The following is a 26111-nucleotide window of genomic DNA, read 5'->3' as shown; positions in this document are numbered from 1 at the left end:
TCGGGCTAATATCTATCGGGGGTCCACACGTGACACAAATGCCAACATTAGGCAGACACTTCCTGGGGCTAGTATAGAAATTCAATGAAGGAATTTGTTAAGCTAGGTCGACAAGGTAGAGAATTAATGTGTCAGTTTAGTCTCAGTCTGTCCATTCCGTTTGGTCAGGTGAAAAAATCTGGAACTGAGATATATACGAGATACCCTGTTAGCCCTTGGCTTCTGTCTCAGTTCGGAAATTGACGTTTAGAGTTTCGCAAAGGGATAACGGGCTTGAGGGCTGGTCATTCCGTGAATAACGTAGCGTGAATAGCCATGTAATAAGCCCACGACCTTAAACAGCCAAAGAATCATACAGTTTTCTTGCATTCTCAGTTAACACTGTTATCTGTTAAAGCTTCTCAATGTGTTGATGGTGTAACTGCAAATTGATTTGGATTAAATGTACCATAAATATTGAAAATGACAGTGTGAAGACAATTCATTTGTGTTTATGTGCTCATAAAGATGAAACTCGAATAAATCAGAAAGAAATCTGACTGCATGTATAATAAAAAATATATCACTCCTGGAAAGTAGTATATAAGTTTGTGTATTTTCTCCATTTGTGTGAAAGAAAAGTTGATAGAACATTTACAATTTGAACTAAATCATTGCACTGGAAGACGATAACACAGCCTGTATTCAATTTCAGAAACAAACATAAAACCTGATTTTATATTCCCAAAATATCTGTTAACGTAAACTGGATACGCTAAATATAACCGTATACAAACACAAATCATCATTATTTAGCCCAGTGAACTGAAACTATAATAAACACCCACAGTCACTCAAATATTATTCTTCCTTTATGGGTATATTTTTCACTACATTGTTAAATACACATAATTACTATCACAACTGACGCTTCAATGTCTTTAGATTTCTGTCCGGATTTATTGACGCATAAAACTGCTATTATGCTCAAAATATGAGGGAATAAATGAAACATATTTTCATACATTCCTCCATATTTCAAAGCTGACAGAATCAATATGGGCTGGTTAGAAATCAACAAGAAAAAACAACATGGTAATTAGTTTCCTGTGAAATAATAACTGTATTGTAATGACTTTCAACAATGTGCTGAATGCAGAGCATATAAATCATGGATGACTTGCTCTGGGAGTACCGATTTCATACAAGTCTCAAGAATCCTTTCGTTTATACCCTTATTGACTTCATAACAATAGAATCTCAAGCTGTTTCTCACTGATTATTGACAAACAGATTACAAATATCAACTCGTCAATTTCGCTATTGATACTTTTTACAAGAAATATATGAATATTTTCCAGAACTCCTAAGTGACTTCCAATTAACTACTTCATGGTCTGACTGTGTTGTCATTTTCAAAGAAACTTTCTAATTGTATGAAATATTAAAGAGAACATATTTCATTTTTTTTTTCATATCCGTGTTCGTTGAATGATGCATGAGTATCAGACACTTAAAATTGTGATCTTAATTTTTTTCTATAATGTGTTCATTATTTGAATTTTTTTGTCCAGTATACATAGTTTTGTATGTGAATTGTTTCAAAACACTCTTAAGATAAAATGATAATTTCTCTTTCTGTGTTTACCATAAAGATCTTTTAAGGATTTCCAAACAAATGTTAATGTTATATCACAAAAACAATCACAACTGTTATCTTAAGGTCGATGTAATGATAAGATGAATTCCAATTTGAATGATTACAGTAAGCCTGTATAGTATAACTAATTCAACAGATGGACAATGAAAACTATCAGGTTTCTCATCATTATGTTTTGGTTTTCAGTTAAATAGATTTGACTGCTTGTAGATAAGAATTAAATGTCTTTGTACAAAGTTTATGATCATCAAAACAAGAGTTTGTGAGATTTTGATGGTGTAGAATACCTTGAATTTGAATAACATATTTTGAGTATGTATTTATCATGAAAATTAAATGAGAGATAAGCCATCGAAACAAAAGTGATAATGTTATATGACCATCTATGTATATCTGGATTCTGTCAATAATGTGAACAGTGATCTAGATATTGTGTTTAGATAAAAATGTTTAATTGTCTCATCTCTCAACATTCAAGGTTATTCCTCTTTCCAGTCCATTATCTATTCATAAGTATAGAATAGATTATCATTTATCTATTCATCTATCCAACCATCTGTACATTTATCCATTTGATCAGCCACTCACCCAACAAACCATTATTTGTCAGTCCACAAATCAACCTATCCATCCTACAATGTATTTTGTCAATTCATTCTATACCCAACACCCTTGTACTCCCAATCCATCCATCCTCAATTGCATTTGTCAATATCTATCTATCCATCCATTTATCTGTCCATCATCCAACAATCCATATGTCATGACAACCAATCCTACATTCATTAATCCATCCATCTAAACAACAACTGTCAACAAATGAATTTAATAATAAAACTTATATGATAATAGAAATGAAAGTGTAACATCAGGGAATCAGTGGAGATTAAAACCACAAAAAGTCAAGAAACAGAGTCAAAATGGACTAATATTCTATAAGTAACAAAGCATCTACATACATGTCTGAGATAGGCCAAACATACAGATAACAAAACAAACTTGTCTTCTCCTCAGTTCTAGCTAATGTTGATTTGTTTTGAAATAGAGTGTGAGCTTGATTTGCTTCTTTTAGACTTTGTTTTGGTTTCATACAACACATTAAAAAAGTGAGGGATATCTTTACGAAATTGTGTTCAGTCTTCACTATAAAAAGATATACACTAAAATAATCATGATCCTTAACTATTTATGTTCAGTATATTTACCAGTCATGAGTGTGTGAGTGAGTGAGTTTAGTTTATGCTGCACTCAGCAATATTCCATGCATATGGCGGTGGTCTGCAAACAATTGAGTCTGGACCAGACAATCCAGTGATCAACAGCATGAGCATCGATCTATGCAGTTGGGAACCAATGACATGTACCTAGTCAGTGAGCCTGACCACCCAATCCCGTTAGTCGCCTCTTACACAACATGGGTTACTTAAGATCAATATTCTAACCCAGACCTTCACAGGTATTACCAGTCTTGATGCAAGAATACACTGCCTCCTTTACTTCCAATAAAGCCACACTCAACATCACTTATTTTCATTACATGTTATTCAACAAAATCTATGGGGATTGTTTATGCATACGTTGATCAAATATATGTGTAACAAGAACAAATACGCTCCCAGCCTATTCACAAGGTGTGAAACTGGATGAATGTCCAGTGTTATCCAGGTAGCGAGGCGTAGATGATTCGAAGAATATTTAAACATTATCTGTTCAGGCCAGTGAACACCATCAAGCAAAAACCGTTCTCCTGTGACTAATATTCATCAGCCATTACTGTACGGTCATGCTGGGGAAGGACAATCCATTTAATAATTCTACCTGGAAATACTTATGAGACATACGATTAGTCGGTAGGAAGATGTAACCTTGTTTTTATGTGTGTTATTTTGATGTTTCAGTCATGAGGGTATTCATGACAACCTGATCTATAACTACTTCACGGGAAAATAACATCCTGTAAACTAACATCTCTGGGCAGGAATTGGTCACAAATGTATACATGTGATGATGAAAGTAGTTGAAGGAAAACATTTTGTCTACATGTTCAGTGCTGTCCTTTGCTTGTGAACAGAGCATTGCAAATCACTACTGTTTCCATAGGGAGGATTGAGAGGATTAACAGATCAAATTCAAACAGAATAGTTAACATCCATTCCTGCTGCCCTAGTGAAATATGAATCAAGCTTTACACAGATGAGATACATTAGTGTATTCGGTGCTGCCATGCAACCAATGAAGTTAGTGATGCACATTTTGTGTAAAAAAGGAATTTTATTTTCGTTTACATACGTTGTTATTTGAAAGGGAAAAACTTACTACTTTCAGACAATATTTTAATGGGAAATGTTTCTCTGGACTGGGTCAGTGAATGTTGTAATCGTTAAAACTCTAGTCATGTCGGTCTGTAAATAGTCAGGCTAGCCAAACCTGTGGTTGATAGCATGAGGAATGACCTACGTCACTGTGTCACAATGACTTTCTATGAGCCAGGTCACACACTGAAAAGCCAGCCAATCACAACGTCTGTTAGCTCTTCTCACAAGCAAGGATACCATAGACTTATTCTGATCTGGAGTGACTGAACTTTGAACAGTATTTCAGTTCCAGAGGACAAGGTGGACATGGTGAAGTTCTCAAGACATTTACCACTTTGGTGAAACCTATGAGTATGGCTGTCAAACCTAGAACATAACTGGGATTCAAACCCACAGGATTCTGGCATGATCAAGGGAGGCAACTCTGCATAGGTTATCAAAGATCTTGGATGACTGGGCCATCCATGCCCTAGCTGTCTAGAATATCCAAAGGATGACTGATCCAAGCATGTTTTCTTCATTCAGCTATTGATAGGTGAGCTTTCAATCTGCAATAGCTCACAAATGCATGAATGATGTCAAACTGGACTGTCTACATGTCACCTTCTATAACTCACAAACATTTCCAACTATGTTAGAAATTGTATTCAGGTGAGCTATATGTCATGACATGCAGTCTCAGTCTCTCAAGACCAATTCAGGTGAGCTACATGCCATGATATATAGTCTCAGTCTCTCAAGGCCAATTCAGGTGAGCTACATGCCACGACATATAGTCTCCGTCTCTCAAGGCCAATTCAGGTGAGCTACATGCCATGACATATAGTCTCAGTCTCTCATGTCCAATGAAGATGACATATATGCCTTGATCAATCTCTCGTTCCCAGTTCAGGTGAGACATATGCCACAACATGTAGTCTCATTCTCTCATGCCCAAAGGCAAAATCTTTATTACGTGTCATGGCCAATTATGGGAACTGATCTCCTGGGATTTGAACCCAGTACCAAATCCCTCTTACATGTGTCCACTTCATCGGCTTGTAACCGTCAGGGTAATTTACTTCCATCTTCACCTATTATACTATAAAATTTCACACATGAAGAAAGTGCTAAGTGAATTAAGAGTTCTGTTACTTACAACAATATCTCAGTTATATCGCGACAGAAAGTGGGGCCCAGCTGGCCCAGTCATTTGAGGCACCACAAGTTGCTCTGAATAGTTGTCCGCTGGGCATGTCAGAATCCTATGAAGGTTTGAACCCAATTTTGCCTTGATTATGTTTCTGAGCTTGCCCCATAGGAGAAATGATTTCCAGACGTTCCGTTCCTTTTCTCTTTCAGACATGCATGGTCCATTCATCTTAGACATTGCAATTTACAGTGGGGGACACTAGAAATGGGCCTCAGACATTGTACCCATGTGGGAAATGGAACCCGGGTGTTCAGCGTGACGAGAGAATGCTTTAACCATTATGCTATCCCACCGCCCCATAAATGTCCAAGACCCGCATCAGGTTTTCCTCCCACATTAGGCTGGTACCTCATCAATCTTGTACTTTTATCTCAGAGTTGGCACTTGACATCAACAAGTTTGAGTACATGAACATCCAAAACTTTTCCCTAAACAAATAACATTTGTTCAACCAATTTTGTCTTGAAGTTAAAATGCACTCCTGCTAGTTTCAACAACAGACTTTGACTGAAAAGTTAAAAACGCAATATTCTACCACTTGAAGAAATAAGTTGTTTTACACATAGAACACTACATCTATTGATTGCACAAGAAGATATTTTGTTCAATAGATTTTGCTTTTAAGAAAATTTTAAATTTCTGAAGGCACAAAAGGATAATGGTGATGTGCCTAAGCATACAGGCTTCACACTTGGTAAATAGATGCCATAATACAGTAATCCATCATTGTAACTCACACACATTAATATAGACTTTGAATGAATGTATCCCTGAGATAACTTTGGCGAGTGGACCCCTATTCATGGTTGAAGGAAATATTGATGATACGCTGAACCCAACACTGAGATGAAACAGAGTAATTTCATCACCACCACTATCTCAACTCCATCATTTAACACAGACTTTGGATGAATGAAAGTTTGAGATCACCTTGTGGAATGGAGCCAAGTCTGTCTCACAGCCCCTGAACCACATTATTGTCCCTTCTGCCCAGCTCTTTTTGCAATTCTAAAGCCCTAAATAAAGCAGGTCTAGATTTCCTCAGGTTCAGGTTCTTAATCTCCCATTCCACTGGGTTCCTTTACAATATAAAAAGAATTATTTGTTTCTGTCAAAGCTATATATATTCAGAGACTAAGGAGGTGGAGGGGTAGCCTTGTGGTTAAAGCATTGGTTTGTGATGCTGAAGACACAGGTTCTATTCCCTACATGGGTGCATTGTGTGGAGCCCATTTCTGGTGCTCTCCACCATGATATTGCAGGAATATTGCTAAAAGTGGCGTAATACCATACTCACTCAGAGACTATGTGTTTGTCTAGAATGGAGCCCTATTCATGATGACGTGAATCATTGGCAATACGCTCACCAACACCTTCTGAGAGTGGATGGTAACAGTTCATGACAGGTGAGCCACACAGGGCTGTTTACTGAGATCATTTGCAAAATACATACAAAAGAAACGTACATTTTCCCATTACCCATGTTTAACTAGCACATCAAACTGCTAAAATATAAATAAATAACCAGCCATTTGAAAGCAAACACAAGCCGAGACTCCACAACAGATATTCAATTAGTAAATGTCAAAACAGAAAGAGCTTCCATAAAACAAACGTAGCTTTCCTAACTATTGACAAACCAGGTGCCCCTCTTCTCTCTGACGTAGACGACATGGAGGTTTATGTAATACACTGGAGACTTTTTAAAGGCGTACTGTCAAGTTTAGGTGCAGATGTTGCAGATAGGGATTCCCTAAGGACTCTGGCAGTATTCTTTATTCATGAGCTCCTTTGAAAGGATGGAATAACCTGCTAATATGATAGGGACTTTTTGTCTAACAATGTTATTGTTGTGTTAAGTCTCCATTAAGCCTTTAACATGCTATTATTTATGACATTTTAGTGTGAATAGGTTTTGTGACAATTAATAAGTAAATGATTTCATTAGACTCGAAACCGTGTTTCTATTAACAGTTGGCTTACATGAAATATGACATTTTGGAACCTTTTCTTTGCATCCAACACTTTCAGAGAATCTAATTATTGTTTAAACTAAAAAACTAGAAGCTGACTATCTAAGAAAAGATTAAAAGGTCATTGAGTGTGATAGGCTCTGTAGCTTGGATGTGTATCTGTAGGTTAATTGTGAGGCAGTGGCTAGGGAAATAGGTTTCATCATGATATATAACAACAGACGTTGACGCTCTTCTGTCACTTGACTAATGTCAATTGTATCTAGTGAGTGGTGACAAGAGTCACCTGTATAAAAAAGCCGGTGACCAATATTCCCGGTATCTAGTGACTGGTGACTAGAGTGAGTGAGTATGGTTTTACACCGCTTTTAGCAATATTCCACCAATATCACGACGGAGGACACTAGAAATGGGTTTCACATATTGTACCCATGTGGGAAATGACAAACAAATGCTTTAACCACTAGGCTACCCCACTGAGAGGCAACTATATGTGGTGCTAAATGCATCTAATCACTGGTGACCAATGTCACATGTAGCCAGTGATCAGTGTAACAAGTAATTTATTGACATCTGATTACTGGCAGTAAAAAGTTACAATTTACGGTAAAAGAAACCACTGTGACTGCAACTGGTCATGTGACAATGCTGTTCTGGTACACGAGAAAAATTACTGTTTGTTCCGGAAAATAAAATATTAATGCCAATGATCAATTGTGCAGCTGTACAGAGATCAACATCACTCATCATTAGACAGGACCTAAAAACAAAGACTAAAAGTCAATCTACATCCAAAGTTTATCCTGTACTAACAAAAATAAACTCTAATAAAACATTTCCGAAACATTCTTAACACTTTCGAAGAAGACTGATGGATTTTCTGACATGTTAATATCATGAACTGCATTTATCTCAGTGCTACTTGGGAAAATGTCTGAAACGCATTTGGTGTCCATGTTAATGGAATATGCAATAAATACATTAGATAACTTTGATAGATTATACCAAGCTGAGATTAACTATCAAACCATTACCCTCAATGCCATGTGAGTTCAGTGTCATAATTCAATGTATTGATATAGCATTACGTCCTTGTCAAGAAACATAAAACACGTTCAACCACCCCTCAAACTGTCTCAATGTGATCGCATAAACAAATTCCTATTCCAAATCGGCCAAAGATGACAAAACTATCAAATTTGCATCACCCAAGAAGGAAACCCACAGCAGAATCACAAACCACTTTGTCCGACAACCCCACTAGTTTATGACCTTGTATCGTAGAGACTTGTCACATAATCATCAATAAAACACGCTTCGGCCGATTTCAATTTGTTTGACGTTGAACATTAAATTGCATCAAACCTCTCCGGCCTATGACTTAATAGTTAGGTGACCGCCGGCTATGATTTAATCGTGAGGAGTATTATGCTATAACGACAGAATACAGGTAGGCCAATGGACGGCATCGTAATTGAAGTTGTTACGGGACTGGAAGTGCGGGAGCCACTTTATTACACTGGACCTGTTGGGAGTTGTAAAATGACAACGTACAATGTGGTTTGTCATGTACTCGATCAGACATCCCACTGAGCACTGGCTTAAAATCCACATGAGGTGTTTGTTAAAGCTAATTCTGTTACAAATTTAATGGTCTTGCATGTCTAACCCACAAATGGTTATAAAATATTTATTTGTCAAATGGACCTATAGCATAGATAAAGATGTTGAAGTGTAGTTTTAGTGATTTCACAATATCGGAAAGGTTAAAAGTAAGAATAGAATAAAATGGATTTAAACATATTTAATTTCTTTTTTAAATATTTATAATATCTATTACCAAATTTGTAATCCTTCTACCAAATGAACTTTAACTACAAGTCATAACTATTTTATCAAGAGATGTCCTGTCCTGTAGAAATGTAGTAAAATACCTAAAATATTTGAATTGCAGTATTACCAACCCAAAATATACATGAATCATCTTTTCTCTACTGAAATATTTATGCTGAGAAATAAAGTAGGAATCATCTACATGACAACTGAACCATTTATTCTCAACTTTATAGCATTGCAACATATTGTATCTCCATAAAATGGTTCTGCGTATAATATTTCCATTTTCTGCTTTTAGTACCTGTCAAATTCTGTTAGTAAGAAGGAGGCTGAAACCGATATTCCAAAACTCATTAATATTGTCTTATATCAACATGATGGAGATGTCTTACATGCTAAATTTTGTCATTTTATAACCATGCAGTTAAATATAATCTGGTGGATGTTCTTTTTCTTTCAAATTATGTTTTCAAACCCAAGACATTCAAAAGCAGTAAGCTATGAAGTGAAAGGAACCACTGATTTCAGTTTGTTTTAATCATAGTTTGTTCCACACATTTCAACTAAAATATACACCAAGTGACCATTATATCCATCAGTTATAAATGTAGTTTAATGTAGTCCACAAACTTTAAAATAAGACTAAGCTTTGAAAAATATTCTTTAATTTCACAATTTCCCACATTTGTTGCTCTATTACATGTTGTCCATGTCAATAGATAAGGTTTTAAAATGGTTACACTGTATTGCTTCCACGTAACAAGGAAAATAATATTAATTATTCAGAGCACATTTAATGCACTTTCACAGCTAATTTAAACCTCAAAATTACAGTACGACCAGAATTAACAGCCCAAATGTGTATTGGGTAAAGGGCAAACCTATTCCGTGTATGCTGGTAATGTGAAATATGTTTTTGTTAATCCACACACCTTGCAAAGCTTATGATCAAATTACCAATTAGATAATAAATGCAGTGTGCCATAACATGGCTGTACCATGTAGACCTCTAACTCTAATCTCAGCTTCCTGCACGAAACATTGTAGTGTCATGTTGCACACGAAGGATGGGGGTTTAGAATGTAAGCTAATGGCTTCCAGTTGAAAGATCACGTATGATTTTTACACAAAACACGGAGGAAGGAAAACAGGGAAAGTAGAGGAGGGAAAAACATTGACACGAGCAGGGATGAAAGTAAGATGAGAGAGGTGAAGTGGAGACAGGGAAGAGGAGATAAAAGGAAAAGGGAAAAGAAGAAAAGTGAAGAAATATAAGGGATGAACGAAGAGGATTGATGGAGTAACGAGAAGAGATGAAAACCAGTAAAAAGCCATGGAGATATAATAATTTAAACATGAAGGGGCCTAATAGAGGATGTGACAGGCATGGAGAAAGATACAAGTCCCTTGGCAATATTTGTTAATTTAAATAATAATTTCTAGGTGGTATGAATATATCTAGTGACCGGTGACCAATGTCACTTGTAGCTAGTGACTGGTGACCAGTGTTGCCTATATCTTATGACTGGTGACCAATGTCACTTGTAGCCAGTGACTGGTGACCAGTGTTGCCTATATCTTATGACTGGTGACCAATGTCACTTGTAGCCAGTGACTGGTGACAAATGTTACCTATATCTTATGACTGGTGACCAATGTCACTTGTAGCCAGTGACTGGTGACCAGTGTTGCCTATATCTTATGACTGGTGACCAATGTCACTTGTAGCCAGTGACTGGTGACCATTGTTGCCTATATCTTATGCCTTATGACTTATGACTGGTGTTACCTGTTTCTAGTGCCTGGTGACCAGTGTTGCCTATATCTTATGACTTATGACTGGTGTCACCTGTTTCTAGTAACTGGTAAGCAGTGTTGCCTGTCCTCTGGGAATAATTACTCATTCAAATTAGACTTTCAAGGTGGTATAAAGATTAAGAACAAGTTGTCCATATGAAAGACTTTACATACACTGTCCACTTCTTTAGACTTGCATATTATAAGAATAGAATTTCTATACATCCATTAACTTACCATTCAGACCAGCCATGGAGAAAAGATAGCATTGAGAAGCCAGGAATGTATTACACCACAGTTAGTGAATATATCCTTGGGATTATCATTTTGTGTTTCCTGCTTTGTGACATTGCTTGGAACAGGGTCTGTGTTGTATCATGTCAGCTTGTATGAGAATCATGCTCAAAGTGATGACAGTTGATGAGGTGGGTTAAATGTAGGAGCATATTAAAGTGAGTGAGTGAGTTTAGTTTTATGCCACATTCAGCAATATTCCAGCTATATGGAATATACACAATTGGGATACGATGACATGTTCAACCAAGTTCGCGAGCCTGACCACCTGATCCCATTAGTCGCCTCTTACCACAAACATGGGTTACTGAAGACCAATTCTAACCCAGATCTTCACGGGCATGGAGCATATTAGGTGACAAACCTAGGTGTATATTCTGGGCAGATCTTGGAAACAGATTCTGTCATGGCTAAGGGAGGTAACTCTTCACACCAATATTGACCAGAGAGACAGATTTAACAAGATCTAACGTGCATGGGAACTAATAGAAACTGGGAGAAAGTGACAGTTGAGTTGACAAAATGAAAAAATATACACAAGAACAAGGATGGACAGATGAGCAACCAGCAGAAAAGACAGAAAAGACAAGCTGGAATTAAGTGGTGGAATTAAGAAAATGAAAAAGCAACTTGTAAAAACAGAACATGGATGTACAGATGTGGAAACCCGGCAGTAGGGAGAAGGAAGGAGGTGAGCCTTAGGGAACAACTGAAGAACATCTTTGATGTTCTGTATACAGATGTAGAAGTTATCCCTGACAATAGTATGTGCCGCCATTATTATTGTACCACTTAAAATGTTCTTAAGGCGTAGGTACTCCTTCACTTTGTGTGTGATCATAGTGATGAACATATCTCATTGTCTCTCTGAAATGAGGATATGGACAAGTGGGAAGAAGAACATGAATGAATTGTGTTTTCAACCTCTTTGAAGGTTGAAGAAATATAAAACATCAACATCCCAGAATAACCACTCTCGATTATCCCGTGAAACAAGGTGGCACGGGAAAGACATATCAGTAAATAGAAAGACAAAAGAAGGAAGGAAAAAAGAACAATTGTAGAGAGGACAGCGCTGGAAAATAAAAAGAGAATTAATAAAGAAGCTGGCACCAAGAGTGTTGCATGTGATCGAGCAACACTTAAATGGGGCATCACTTTCAGTTTTCCTTTCTCAATTAAAAGATGTAGCCGAAAAGTCTATACTGAAGCAATGTCACAATTGTAGAAGAGGATGAGAATGGATGAAGGGCACACTGATGCCTATATCATGTTTTTAGACTTCAGATCAATGGATGTCTTATCAGCCATCTGTTGCTTGAATCATATTGCTATAAATGGAACATTACTCTATCATCACAACATTCTATATTGTAACTATTCATAAAAATAGAAAGAAATGAGCATGCCAACAGCAAACCGCAATACACATTTTGTTTCAGTCATCAGGATAAGGGGGTGGCCTAGTGGTTAAAGTGTTCGCTCGTCATGCCGAAGCCTGTGTGAAGCCTATTTCTAGTGTCCCCCGCTGTGATATTGTTGGAATATTGCTAAAAGCACCATAAAACCATACTCACTCACTCACTCACTCACTCACTGGATCTGGCACTGTTTAAGTACATGTATAGTGGCCTAATTCTGGTTAAAAGTGTTATTTGTCATCATTTGTCTGCCACGAAAAATTGACTTCATAAATGGGATAACCGATCAATCCTTCGCATATAAAACAAGTTATTTTTCTTCAACCCCAATTTCATAATTACAGAATCATAAGTAGAAATCAATGCCTAATTCAATTTTTATTGATTTCGTTACACATGCACATAACAACACAAATTAATTTCAGTGAGGGTAAAATCTGATATTACATACAGAGGGACCTAAATCAAACATATTCAATATTAATTCAATATTGGCTACACTAACCACAAATTACGACTGATTCCTTGGAGGTGGTCTGAGTACTTCTAAAGTTATCAAAGGGTGACTACTTTTGCCATACCGTGTATCGATTCAGTAAGGAAATTTGATCTAAGGGTGTATTTTGTGTATTCATGTGTAACAGAAGTCTAAGGCCTGAGACGAATAAGAGTCCAGAAAAGACATAATACCATATTAGTCACAGAGTTGCTATGGCAATGTGACCTGTTTTGAGAGCACCAACAGTGTCGGAAAATGGTTAAGTTTGAGTGTTAATTTTCTTGTGACAGGCATGAGAATATGAATATCCTCTGGCTTTATATATTTAATTTACTTTTTCTGCACTGCGATTACTGGGGTTTAAAGAATATTACGTGTGTAAAAATGTCAGTGCTGAGTGTTACTTACCATCTTTTTATAGAAACGTATGAATTATTCTTATATATGCATAGAAACTGCCATTCAGGAACCCATTCAGACACACCTTTTGTTGGTTCATGGCATCAAGATGAAATATCTCTCAAACCACTGTCTGAACAACCATCAGGAAAGTTCATATGGCTCATTTGTCAATCAGTGCTAAGCTCAACTACATTTATAAAACTTGCAGAAGTATGAACAAACTTAAAAACTCAATTTCATTTAAGTTTTTATAATTTTGAGTTTGCTTAATGACCCTGTTTTGAGATTTTAGTTGAAGTTGAAGTTGATTCCTTGTTTAAGTCATGTGTTTAGTCATTTAGTTTTTTACATATTGGAAAAGAATTTTTGATCTTTTAAAGTTTTAAACAGCAAAAGTCAGAGAATGAGGTTCATGCTGGATGTAGCATGTGTGGTCAGGAGTTTTGAGCAGCATTAGTAGACTATAGCAATAACATGGAGAGTTCAGAACTAGTATTGCTGTTAGGAGCTTTGTATACTCTATTTGCCATTTGAGATGAAAACATTAATATGTAATGGTGGTTTTATGACAATAGTCCATTCTGAATCTCATGAGCTTTGGTCAAAATGATTGACCAAAATGGATCTGTATGTATGTAATTCAAATAACAGCGTATCGCCTATGATACTTGCAATTTGGGTAATGAATAAGTGAACAGTTCAGTTGATCCAGTTCATTTAGGTGAAAGAGAACTCAATGACACTCGGTGCAGTTCATAGAGCCAACATGTACCCGATTACCTTATGAATTTATGTAATGGATTTACAAATGTATCTTCAATGACAATTTAATTTAGTTCTTTGAATTAAACTTAAATCTAAATTTTTAAAAATGCACCTCATGAATATTCAGTATTACATTGTTAGTATTGAACCGTGAGTCATCCTGACCATCAAATGAGTACAGATCCGTAGCATTTTAATGGGCTTGCTCATTTAGCAGGAATATGTAGGTACCAAGGAGACTGCAGCCCTGAAGCTTGAGATGAAAGATAGTTTAATCTAGTGAAAGATAACATTCATTCTGTAGAACCTGAAAAATGGGAATATCCCCCATGATTTCATATAATTATAAAATATATGTTTAGTTATTTGAGAAAAGTGCCATATAAAACCAGTATGTGAAGGTCATTTTTATGTACTTCAGTAACGGGGGAATCAAACCTGTTTTTTTTTTATGTGATGAGAAAACACTCTTACCAGTAGGGTACCGAACCACCGCCTGTTTCATTCTGACATATGGTGTAAAACCCACTCACTGAGCTCAGTCCAATCACAATACTCCACAATACAAATCCAATAAGAGTGAGTGAGTTTGGTTTTACAGCACATGTGGGGAATCGAACCCATGTCTTCGGTGTGAAGACCAAACGCTTTAACCACTAGGCTACCCCACTGCCCCAAATCCAATAAGACATTGAAACAAACATACTGAAACCCTTAAATACTCAGAACAATCTATACCTGATTAGATCTGGACCTTAACATCCTCTTGCAAAACTGCTCACAGAAAAAGACATGCCTTTCTAGAGGTGTGGAATGAGCATGGTTCCATCCAATCGACACTGTCCTTGAGCCCAACCTCCTACTGATAAGATCCATTAAGCTCAACAAAAGACAGACGAAATCCTCCACCAGGTGAACCTATATTCAGGTAGATGAGTCTCCAAACGATGCTGCCATCATGAACATCATCACAAGCACTGAAAATGTCTCAATTGCCATGAGGACAGTCGTTAAGGTGATCGAGATGTCACAGGTAAAGGCCAAATCAGGGAGACATTAATGGAATTACACTCGTCTCGACAACACTACCAACAAGGAGCTTCGGATGACCAAAACTAATTACACATTTCAATAGGTGTGCACTTCTTTCAAATGACCTTTGTATAAATGCTATGCCTATTATTATATTAGAATTTGCTTCAAGTCTAGACTACAAGTCAAGGGAATATGACATGATTATCGATAAAACATACTTACCAAATGTGTCTTGAAAGGCGACAAAATAAAAGTGATGTGAAATTGAGAGGGACCCATTTTACTTTACCACAGGGACTATTGCATCCTCGTCTATAAGAGACTCTTGGTGTATCTTTTGTCTTCTGTATCAACTTATCCCCGCCAAAGGAAACCTAGTAGATTTATGACACATCAATTTTGCCAATAAAGGGAAAAAGGGATATCCCAAATAAGTCATAAAAGATATACTGATTTATCAATGACCATTCTTTTTTTTCATCTTTCCTTTTTATTTGAGAATTACACTAAAAGGCTTCTCCAGCCCTCATAAATCCTTTACAGTTCTAAATTGTTACACTATCTCATCTTCTTATGTCAAAAGGAGTTTAAGATGAAATGTTTTTCCATCCACAGATCTGTTGTAAAGGGAGACAATCCAATTTATATATGAACTTTAATCTGACAAAGCCATATATCATATATCCACAGTGTTCTCTGGGCTACATTTATTTCCTACCACTTAGGTGCTTTCAAAATCTTATTCCCAAGTTTTCACACACAATACTTTACCAAGCTGCAGCCCAATTGGTCTGCATCATGCATATTAATAAGTCATGGTGGGAGGATATCCACTTAAGGATGCTAGATCCAACAAATACTCTCCATAAATCTTGACCAACAGGAAACACCAACAGAAAATACAGGGGACTTAAGATAACAAATACCCTCCACACGAATTGCGACCCAAAGGAATTATCAACAAAATACACAGAAATATCTTACTATATAGATAAATCCCATTGACACCAAACCACCCAGAAGCTTTGGACTATAAGAACCCATAACATTGGAAAAAGATTAAGAAACATTTGAAAATGTCATTCTTTATGTGGAAATAATCTTGCCAAGCATCCCTGCCATCAAAAATGTCCTGACCTTGGTGATACAGCTCCTATCAGTATCATCAACACCTTTGAATTTCTCCATCAGATATAATGTTCTTAAATAGCCATTGTCTCCAGCAGTTAAAGATGTCACTGAGTGTTACTATCAGCGTGGGACATCTGACCGATGTCCATATGGTCACTGGCTAATGACAGACTGGTCAGGCCAGCAGGACATCTCCTGTCCCTTAATGGTCAGTGTCAAAGTGCACAAACTCCACTCCTTTGAAAGGAGTTTCTGGAGGATTTTGTTTTATTTCATTTATTCCCTTAAAATATAAGAACCTTGTTGATCTTCTGTTCCAGAGTTTTATTACCCCCCCCCCCAAAGTTTTTTATTGGCCACAAAAATATGTTAAATTGAGGTAGTGAGTTTAGTTTTACGCTGCACTCAGCAATATTCCAGCTTTATGGCGGCAGTCTGTAAACAATCAATTCTGGACCAGACAAACCAGTGATCAACAGCATGAGCATCAATCTACACAATTGGGATACGATGACATGTCAACCAAGTCAGCAAGCCTGACCACCCTATCCCGTTAGTCACATCTTACGACAAGTATGGGTTACTGAAGATCAATTCTAACAAAGATCACTGGTCTAACAATATGTTTAAAATAATGTTATTGATTTTGATGATAATGCCAAAGAATACTTACAGCACAGTAGTTAGAGTGTTTGCTTGTCAAAAAGGAAACCTTGCTTGAGGGCTGTACTGAATGCTCAGCCCATGGATGCATAGTAATTCTATCCTTAAAAGAAGCAAGTCTAGATAAGAGGACCAGTCTGTTACTTATATTTTTTAGAAATTATCATTTAAACTATTAATTATTACCTTAGAGGCTCGTGCTAGTCTAGTCAAAAAGGTCAGGTTCAGAATTAAAAAACAAGAGGTGAATCCTAATTATACTGAAGACTCTCTGAATATCATTTGTTATAACACAAGTACACTATGTTCAGTTTCACATTGTGAAAATGCGCCAAAAAATATATAACCTAAAATGCTGAGGACTGACAGCTCTATTACAAAAATGTTCCCTTTCTCTACAAAGTCTACTCAATTCGTCAAGCTTGCTGTGAAAATCTCATTTAGATAGTACAAAACACTCTTAGGGTTCTCCGAGTATGTAAAAGAAGTCAGGCCCTAACATATAACAATTATCACATTTTTCCAACCTTTGTGAGTTCTTGTCAAGATTCCAGAAGGTTCTGTACACAATTTGGCAGGGAATTATTACTAACATGTAACACATACCTTGCAAATGTGTTCCTCTAGCTATTAGCTCAAACATTCCAGTACTCTTGTACGAATTAAACACAAGTCCCCCAGTGCTCACCAACATATCTGTGTTTCAACACAAGCCAGATAGCTTCCAAAAATATTGCTTCTTTCTCCTGTCAACATCCAAACAACTGCATCATCTCTGAGTTTCTCCATCCACTCAGGAGATCTACTTCAGTCTTTGATCACTGATGGTAAGGCTCAATGTCATTATTTTCAACAAGGATCAAGATCTGCTGTTTGTATTGTGTTAATTAGCAGCATTTTGTTAAAGTTGAGATTCAATTCTGATCTTATTTTCACACCTTCCAAACATCTGTTTGATCTGAATTTGAAAGAAAGTGAACTAGTCTTACCTTTACCACAAGTGTCTCCTTAAAGAAATCTCCTTAGAAAAGTGAATAGTGATCCATCTACAAAAGCTCCAATAATTGCACACAATCACTTCTCCACAAACTCCTTAGACAGCCATCAGTTAGCTAAATATATAAATGGCTAATTTCTACCTGTGTCCATATCCTTTGATGTGGATTCTATTCAGATCCTGTCACATGTATGACTGTCTTCTTATTGGACAATGGTCAGCTGTTCTGTGATGTCATGGCTGATTGGCCAGCCAACTGTCTTCAACCCCTCGGGCTATTTCACTGTTTGGTATAACACTACATTTAGGGGCAGTGTGTCCCTTGAGTCTCCCCTAATCACCCCTTTTGTTTCTGGTGTGACTGTCCCCTTTAGGACTATCTGTAAATCAATCAAGACACGTCAAAAAAGAACTTGACAGATCCCATCACATTTTGTTTCAGATCAAAAGACGCTTCTGAAATCCCAATCGGCTCCAAGCTTCCAAAGGGCAAATTTAGAAGGAAAAACAGTTGTTGTTCTTGGGGAGTCACAGTTAATGTGTATGAGCCACACAAGACTGTGTTTAACTCAAAGCTCCCAGTGGTGTAGCGTAGGAAGTGATACTCTCGACTCCAGCATCACAATGTTTTTAAATGCGTCAGTGTGTGTCCAAGAGGCATTTTCCAACGAGACCTGTCTGTTTCATTCACAAAGGGCCTGCTGAGATTTACATGAAGTGAAAAATAACCTGTCACTCAAAATGTGTGTACAATGCACCGAGACACATACAATATTGATTGTCAATACACTCTTGCAGAAAAGCCCATTGTAATGAACACACTGTTTATACGGAGTGAAAACCTCACAGAAAGGTGGTGTAATTAGAACATATGTCATAAGGGACTCGCAGTCACGTTGTGGGGCAGGTCAGTGAGTGAGGTGGTGTGTGTGTGTAGGAGGTACAGGGATGAGAGTCAGTGTGGGTGTGGGTGTGGGTGGGTACAGGGATGAACGTGAATGTGGGTGTGTGGTGGTGGTGGGGTTTACAAGCATGAGAGTGGATGTGTGTGTGTGAGGTGGAACAGGCATGAGGGTGGATGTGTGTTGGGGTCAGAAGTATGATGTGTACTTGAGGTGAGTGAGAGAGAAAGAGTGAGAGAGAGAGAGAGAGAGAGTGTGTGTGTGTGTGTGTGTGTGTGTGTGTGTGTGTGTGTGTGTGTGTGTGTGCGTGCATACATGCATGTGTGTTTGTGTGAGGAGGGGATGGTGGTACTGAGGTGGAGGATATGTGTGTAGGAGATGGAAAATGATAAGGGGGTCAGGGACCTGAGGTGAACTTACAAGTTTGTGGCATGTGAGAGTGCGTGGAGGGGTGGGGTGTGTGTGTGTGTGTCCATACTTGAGGGTGTGTGGTGCTGGAGATATTGGGTTTTAATTGTGGAAGTGCATATTGTGTTTTAATTGTGGAAGTGCACATTGAGTTTTAATTGTGGAAGTACAGTACCTCAATTGTAGAGGTGGATACTGTACACTTTAATTACCGGTTCTTGAATGACATTTACAAGTGACACACACAAAAGGGTGAAACTTTATGGACGTCAACTTCTGTAATATGAGGGACATGACATTTTATAGTGTATTCTTACTCTTCATCACCTGATGAGACACGACATTTTGAAGTATATAGATGATGAAGAAATAAGAATATACTCCTAAAACTAATGTCTCCCATATTACAGAAGTTGAAATCCATAACTTTCACCCTTTATATGTCATAATCGTAGGGGTGTTTTTTGTTTTAACTGTGGAGGTGGATACTGTGTTTAAATTAGTTTGACATTAGCTGCTGCATCAGTGTGGATAAGAGAATCAGATAACTCATCTCTCACTTACAGGTCACATAGTCAACTTACATAAAAACTTCACTGGGATTAGACACATTATACATCAAAAGGTTTTATTCTTGCATTGCATCAGTCTTGTAAAATTCTTCCATCGTTTTTTTTCATTTTTCAAAGATGTTTGACTTTAGTTCTAAGCCCATAATTATAAGAAATATATCTTGTGCATATTTATATGACCTTTCGGAGAGTCAGTGTGTCTGTCTGAAGATTTGTAAAATTACCCTCGATCAGTAGATACAAAACATTTTTTCAATATCTGAGATGTTTGACAAAAATATATATTACAGAATACACCCACTTTAAATCCATGTGGAAATTCTAAAATTTTGAAGATTTTTCTTCTGTAAACATATTTCATTTGTGACCATTTGGATATAAAATTGGAATTCTCTGACCACTCCATATGATGAGAATGTGTCATACTTACAAATGCTTGTGAAACAATTTCATGCAGCAAAACCAACTCATGTATATATATGTCTGACTGACTGACTGACTGAGTTTAGTTTTACGCCACTTTTATCAATATTCCAGCAATATCACGGTGGGGGACATCAGAAATGAGCTTAACACATTGTGCCCATGTGGGGAATCAACCCTGGTCATCGGCGCAACCACTAGGCTACCCCACCGCCCCTTATATGTCTGATAGTGTCTCACACTGCTACACAACTCTGAAAGGAATTTCTCTACATTAAGTGTGAACTTGTCCCACTCAAAATATGTTAAGGAGCAATGATTCTTTCATGATACTATAGTTAATCTCTGCCATGTTAGATCTCATTGTGGGGTAGTGGGTAAAGCGTTCGCTCGTCACACCAAAGACCCGGGTTCGATTGCCCACATGGGTACATTGTGTGAAGCCCATTTCTGGTGTCCCCTGCTGTGATATTGCTGGAATATTGCTAAAAGTGGCATAAAACTAAAATCACTCACTCACAATACCTGGCTGTCTTTAACATCTTTTGAGAAGCTTAAACGCTCAACATTAAAAATGACTCGCAATAAATGTCAAAAATGGATTTTCTTCTACGACGCCAAACGACGACAGAGAGGTCATACACGATATAATGATAAGGGGGCATAACTCCGTTATGCTTAACACTAGGTCAATGTAACTCAGATCACATGGAGAGTATTTGTTGTGGATACGGATGCTATACTTTCGTTATTTTTTGTTCACGGTGAACCAAACTATTCCAATTCAAAGTTCCCCAATATGAGCGGATACGCTTTGGTAGTTTCACAATTTATAAGAAAAGATGACAACGCATTACACATGTGAAAGCACGTAATGGCGATTTGGATGGCCCTATCCGATATATAAGTTAGTTCTTAGATTCCCATATTCTCCTGTTTGTGTAGATGTATTTTGACTAATTTTGCATCGTTATTACCAGAATACTAGCCATATCTTCAAATGTATTGAAATTGCTGAAAATAATACAACATTTTAGTTGACGTCATTGCTTGTTTTATGCATTTTGCGACGTCGGAAAGTGACGACATTGGTATGCTGATTAGTGTATATCTCACTTAATTTCCATTAATTGTATAAAAGGTCTAGACTTCTATGTCAGAATTTAACACTCTTTAGACAAAACATAAAATGACTGATTTTTCCATTTAAATAGTGTCCAGAATATATCAACAATTAGACAGTTTGACAGCGTATCTTATTGTGAACAACACGCACACCTGTTTGGCTTCAATTTAAAGTAAATAAAAATAATATTTCACAACACCCGAATATTTTGTTTGGGATAAGAATTTTGTTTGTTTATGATTATGAAGCTATTTCTCTTCATACGTATGCAATGAAAGATGCAAAAAAGATAGCTTTTTATATATGGAACTATATATTAGAATATGGATATAAGATTTGTCCGAATTAACACGTGAGATGGTATATATATTTTTCAACAATTTTCCTATAAGTAGTTATAAGAGTTTGATATCCTGTCATCACAATATTATTTAATCGAATATGAATTGAATATATTATCGAAAACAATGATAGAGAATCATAAAACGTTTCCAAACAAAACGCCACCTTGTCGATCTATATGCATCATTCTTTTGTCTATAAAACGACACAAAATTATGCAATGAACAAGACAATTCCTTTAAATATGTGTGCATATACATTTCATACCATATATAAATCATTGTCATTAATATTATCAGTTTTGCATATAAGGTTGAATTATATCACCGTTCATTAACTTGTTCATATGAAATTGCAATATTAGTCCAAATAAATTGAATATTGTACATCATAGGAACTAAAGTAGTTGCAGTTATGGCTATACGCTTGATCTTCTAACACTTGTGTAAAGGTTTAGAATATGGTGTATTGCAATAAATATGTCAATTTCTTATGTAAATATGATTCAAACAATCAAAACCTTTCAAAGAATAAAACACCATAAACCCTATATGCACGTATGATATGATATTGAACAAGGCTAAATGTAGATACTGAAGTCAATTTCATGAAAAAGTATCCGAACTATCCGCAAAATATACATCATAATACTGACAGTGTAATCGGAAGGATATGGCGATTGTGTTTACTCTTGTTCAACCGACCTTCACCTCAAAGAAATTGTCTAATATGTAGAACAATGTTGACGTATGACATCACTACCGCTGACCGATTTCTTACAAAATGGCGGCTTTGCTGACAAGGGTACACAGGATTTTTCGCGAGGACCCTTCCACTGATTCAGGGATCGTTTGTACATAAATATGAGATGTAAGTAATCAGAATGATTCTGACTATCTGTGTATTGTTATATGTTTTATCGTTTTCACTATAATGCAAGAGAAAAGGACAGAAATGCAGATAATTACCGTTGTCGCCTCTGCGATTTACGTCAGTCATGGCGTCACGCTAAACGGAAACTTTGACAATTTCTTATGAATTATCAAATCATTGCATTGTATCTATTTATAATTTCCTATTTCTTGCTACGATACACTTTCCATGTATATTCTAAAGGTACTGAGCCATTGCAAGCAATGAATAGACGGATGAATGTTGAAAATTTCAGAAAATGCTACGCGCCGGTGTAAAAATCGAATTTGACTTTGTTTACATTTCACACAAACGACGCCAGTCTGCCAAGCACAGCGTTCGTTTTCACACCAATATGTTTCGTCCTCATTTTATCTAGACAGTTATTATTGGTGACACAGACCAGTTTCAAATTGATTCTAAAATGTATGGGGAATTCAGTGATGCATTTTTTGAAGCTGAATATGAAATATACGTGATGTAATAGGCGTCTCAATACCGGCCTTCGCGAAGCGTGATTTTGTAAACACTATCCAATATGGCGGAAAGCTCACGGTGTTCGTGTAAGTGCATTTTCGAAAAACATCCCAACCGATTCTAGATTCATCGGCAACGTTTCAGAATTATAATTAAGCGAAATCATGTAAAACTGATATCAGTGATCATAAATATTTTATTTTTGAAATTCAATACTCACAGTAATTATCCGATTTTCACATTTCAAAACATACAGCAAATAACGCTGTTAATCGCGATTTCATACTGTGTCAAAAATGTCACCATTTTCGATGAAGACTATTTTGAAAGGTCATTTTCAGCACTTGAGCTTTGTCTAAAATAATAGTGGATGGTATCAAGAAACAGGAAATTTCCCGCAGAATTCGAAACTGTGAAGTGTATTTGTGTGCGTGGGATATTTTGATTTTTATTCGACTTCACATTGAGGGTTGAAGGGGAAGGACATATATGTCCCTGTGGCATCCAGGGGGTTAATGATTCACATCAAACATGCATGTCTGGTAGAACTTCTTGCATGATGGGACATTTCATAAAGAAACATAATACAGAACATACCTGGTGAATTTCTTTATCTTTATGTCATCGTATCCCAATTGCGCAGATCGATGCTCATGCTGTTGACCACTGGATTGTCTGGTCCAGACTCGATTATTTACAGACCGCCGCCATATAGCTGGAATATTGCTGAGTGCGAGTAAAACTAAACTCACTCACTCACTCACTCTTTATCTTTAACACTTGAAATTAAAAAGTGATTTTATTGTAGACTAATGGAATGCACAGTAAGGTTACAACACTAAATTGAGTCTATATGATTCATGAAAGAATTAACTATCTACAAATCAGTCTAACATAGAACTGTTAAAGCTGAACTAAGATGTGAACTGGCTGATTTTAGCTTGTCGGCATAAAATGACAATTTCATAATAATAAACACAGAGTTTTGAGAAAACACTTACAACTAAAATGAGACATTAGTTTTGCATGAATATTTTCGACAAAATTTAGTGCCAAAGTTAAATGTCACGGATTGTTTATGTCAGTGCGTAACCTTTTAATGTCTGCGTGTATTCTTCAAGAGTCATTTAGAAGTCCTTGGAGAGTACTTGTCACTCATTTCTCAGCAAAATTGTCATCAATCATAGAAGTCGATGAGTTGGTTTGGCAAAGATTCAGTTAAAAGCCTTAAATGATTATTTTTAACTACGCTGGGGAAAGAGAGATGAACTGAGGATGAAGTACTTACTTTGTCGATTGTTTGCAAATGACTGACTGACTGACTGAGTTTAGTTTTACGCCGCTTTTAGCAATATTCCAGCAATATCACAGCGGGGGACACCAGAAATGGGCTTAACACATTCTGCCCATGTGGGGAATGGAACCCGGGTCTTCGGCATGACGAGCCAACACTTTAACCACTAGGCTACCCCACCGCCCCTGTTTGCAAATGAACAATATGTGGAGACACTTTTCAAGGAAATGACAAGTTTGATGTCACTGAGGGATAGTAATAAGGAAGAAAGATGTGTTCGGCTTGCTCATTGGTTGAAGGCTCTACTTGAAATGGGTACAGTACAAGTGTACCTCTTATTGTTCACTTTCCCTGTCTCCTTACCAGGGTATTGTCACTGTCCTATTTCAGAACTAGCAAATTACATTTATAGAGAAATATCCCTTTATGTATATAGGCACATCTGGAATGAGAGAATGAGTTTGGTTTAATTCCTTTGACAGCATTTCAGTGATATTAGGGCATGAGAGCGAACTGTGTCCTTAGTCCATAGCGATACAGGTCTCGGATGTCTTGCAGCTTGGTGAGATCCATTAACAAAGGCATAGTTCAGGAAAACCTAGAAACATGACCATGGGAAATCTTGGATTCAAACCTACAATCATAGGGTTCTGGCATGTCTAAGGGAGGCAACTCTGTATTGTGTATGGTAATACTTTCAATGACTAGGCTACTTGTGCCCATAAATGTGCCCTAATGATCTGCAAGGGACAGGTTCTGGATTAGCAAGGGTTTAGTGGACATCACTCACTCGTCAATCGTACCAAGCAGGGGCGGTGGGGTAGCCTAGTGGTTAAAGCGTTGGCTCGTCACGCCGAAGACCCGGGTTCGAATCCCCACATGGGTACAATGTGTGAAGCCCATTTCAGGTGTCCCCCGCCGTGATGTTGCTGGAATATTGCTAAAAGCGGCGTAAAACCAAACTCAGTCAGTCAGTCGTACCAAGCAGTTCAATTTATGAGCTCAGTTCTCATAATCAGCCATGGTTTACCTGGTCCAGATACAACCCCAGGCCAAATATCACTAGTCAAAGAGATATGAGAATGACAAGTCAACACTGACACTTGACCCAATTGATAAGATGGATCAACAAATGTTTGTTTCTCATTAAATATTCAAATGCATGACAGCTATGTAAAAAGGATTTGTTCAAGCATAAAGTTCACCGATACAAACCCAGTCATGTCTCTTATGATACATACATTCAATGTAAATAATACATATACATTAGCTGGTGTTAGCTGGAAGTAGCTATGGGAATAACTTAATGGCCATTTGGCAAAAATGCTATTCAGCATCATTGAACAAGGTTGGATAAACATCATAGTCACTGAATAAGTGAATTAAGGTACTTGAATGAGATGGGACATGGTAGTGGGTTGTCCAAAATGTTTTAGAACTATACTATTCACACTTTGCTAAGGATCAAATCATTAACTCAACAGAAAACTATGTTGTGGGGTCTAAGTTGGTTTAAATATCTAAGCTTATTGTAAGCATGGATCCTAGGTTTCAGTATGTCACTGCATCTTGTGGATCCCATACCTGCTATTGACAGGTGTTGGGTACTTGTCAATGACTCATTCCATGATTTGCAAAACGGTTGATTGGTGCCATGAAAACCATTTTCATGGTTACTCATGTATCAAGTGCAAAA

The 26111-nt window shown here is 37.1% G+C and overlaps 1 long non-coding RNA gene across 2 annotated transcripts; it reads right to left on the bottom strand.

Moving 5' to 3' along the window:
• Positions 1-203: 203 nt before the first annotated feature.
• LOC124276513 lies at positions 204-26048 on the bottom strand. 2 transcript variants are annotated; one of them, XR_006898572.1, is made up of 3 exons: positions 25855-26048; positions 13110-13115; positions 204-214 (listed from the first exon to the last, which is right to left on the bottom strand). It is a non-coding gene; the product is annotated as an uncharacterized LOC124276513 (long non-coding RNA). The 2 variants fall into 2 exon arrangements; XR_006898561.1 differs by lacking the exons at positions 204-214; positions 13110-13115 and adding exons at positions 17998-18008; positions 18778-18780.
• Positions 26049-26111: the final 63 nt, after the last annotated feature.

The sequence above is a fragment of the Haliotis rubra genome, unplaced genomic scaffold (genome assembly GCF_003918875.1).
Source record: "Haliotis rubra isolate DU_JTF1 unplaced genomic scaffold, ASM391887v1 Scf1, whole genome shotgun sequence".
Lineage (NCBI taxonomy): Eukaryota > Metazoa > Mollusca > Gastropoda > Lepetellida > Haliotidae > Haliotis > Haliotis rubra.
Note: the sequence above shows the minus strand (reverse complement) of the source record. Positions and strands in the feature narration are given on the sequence as shown.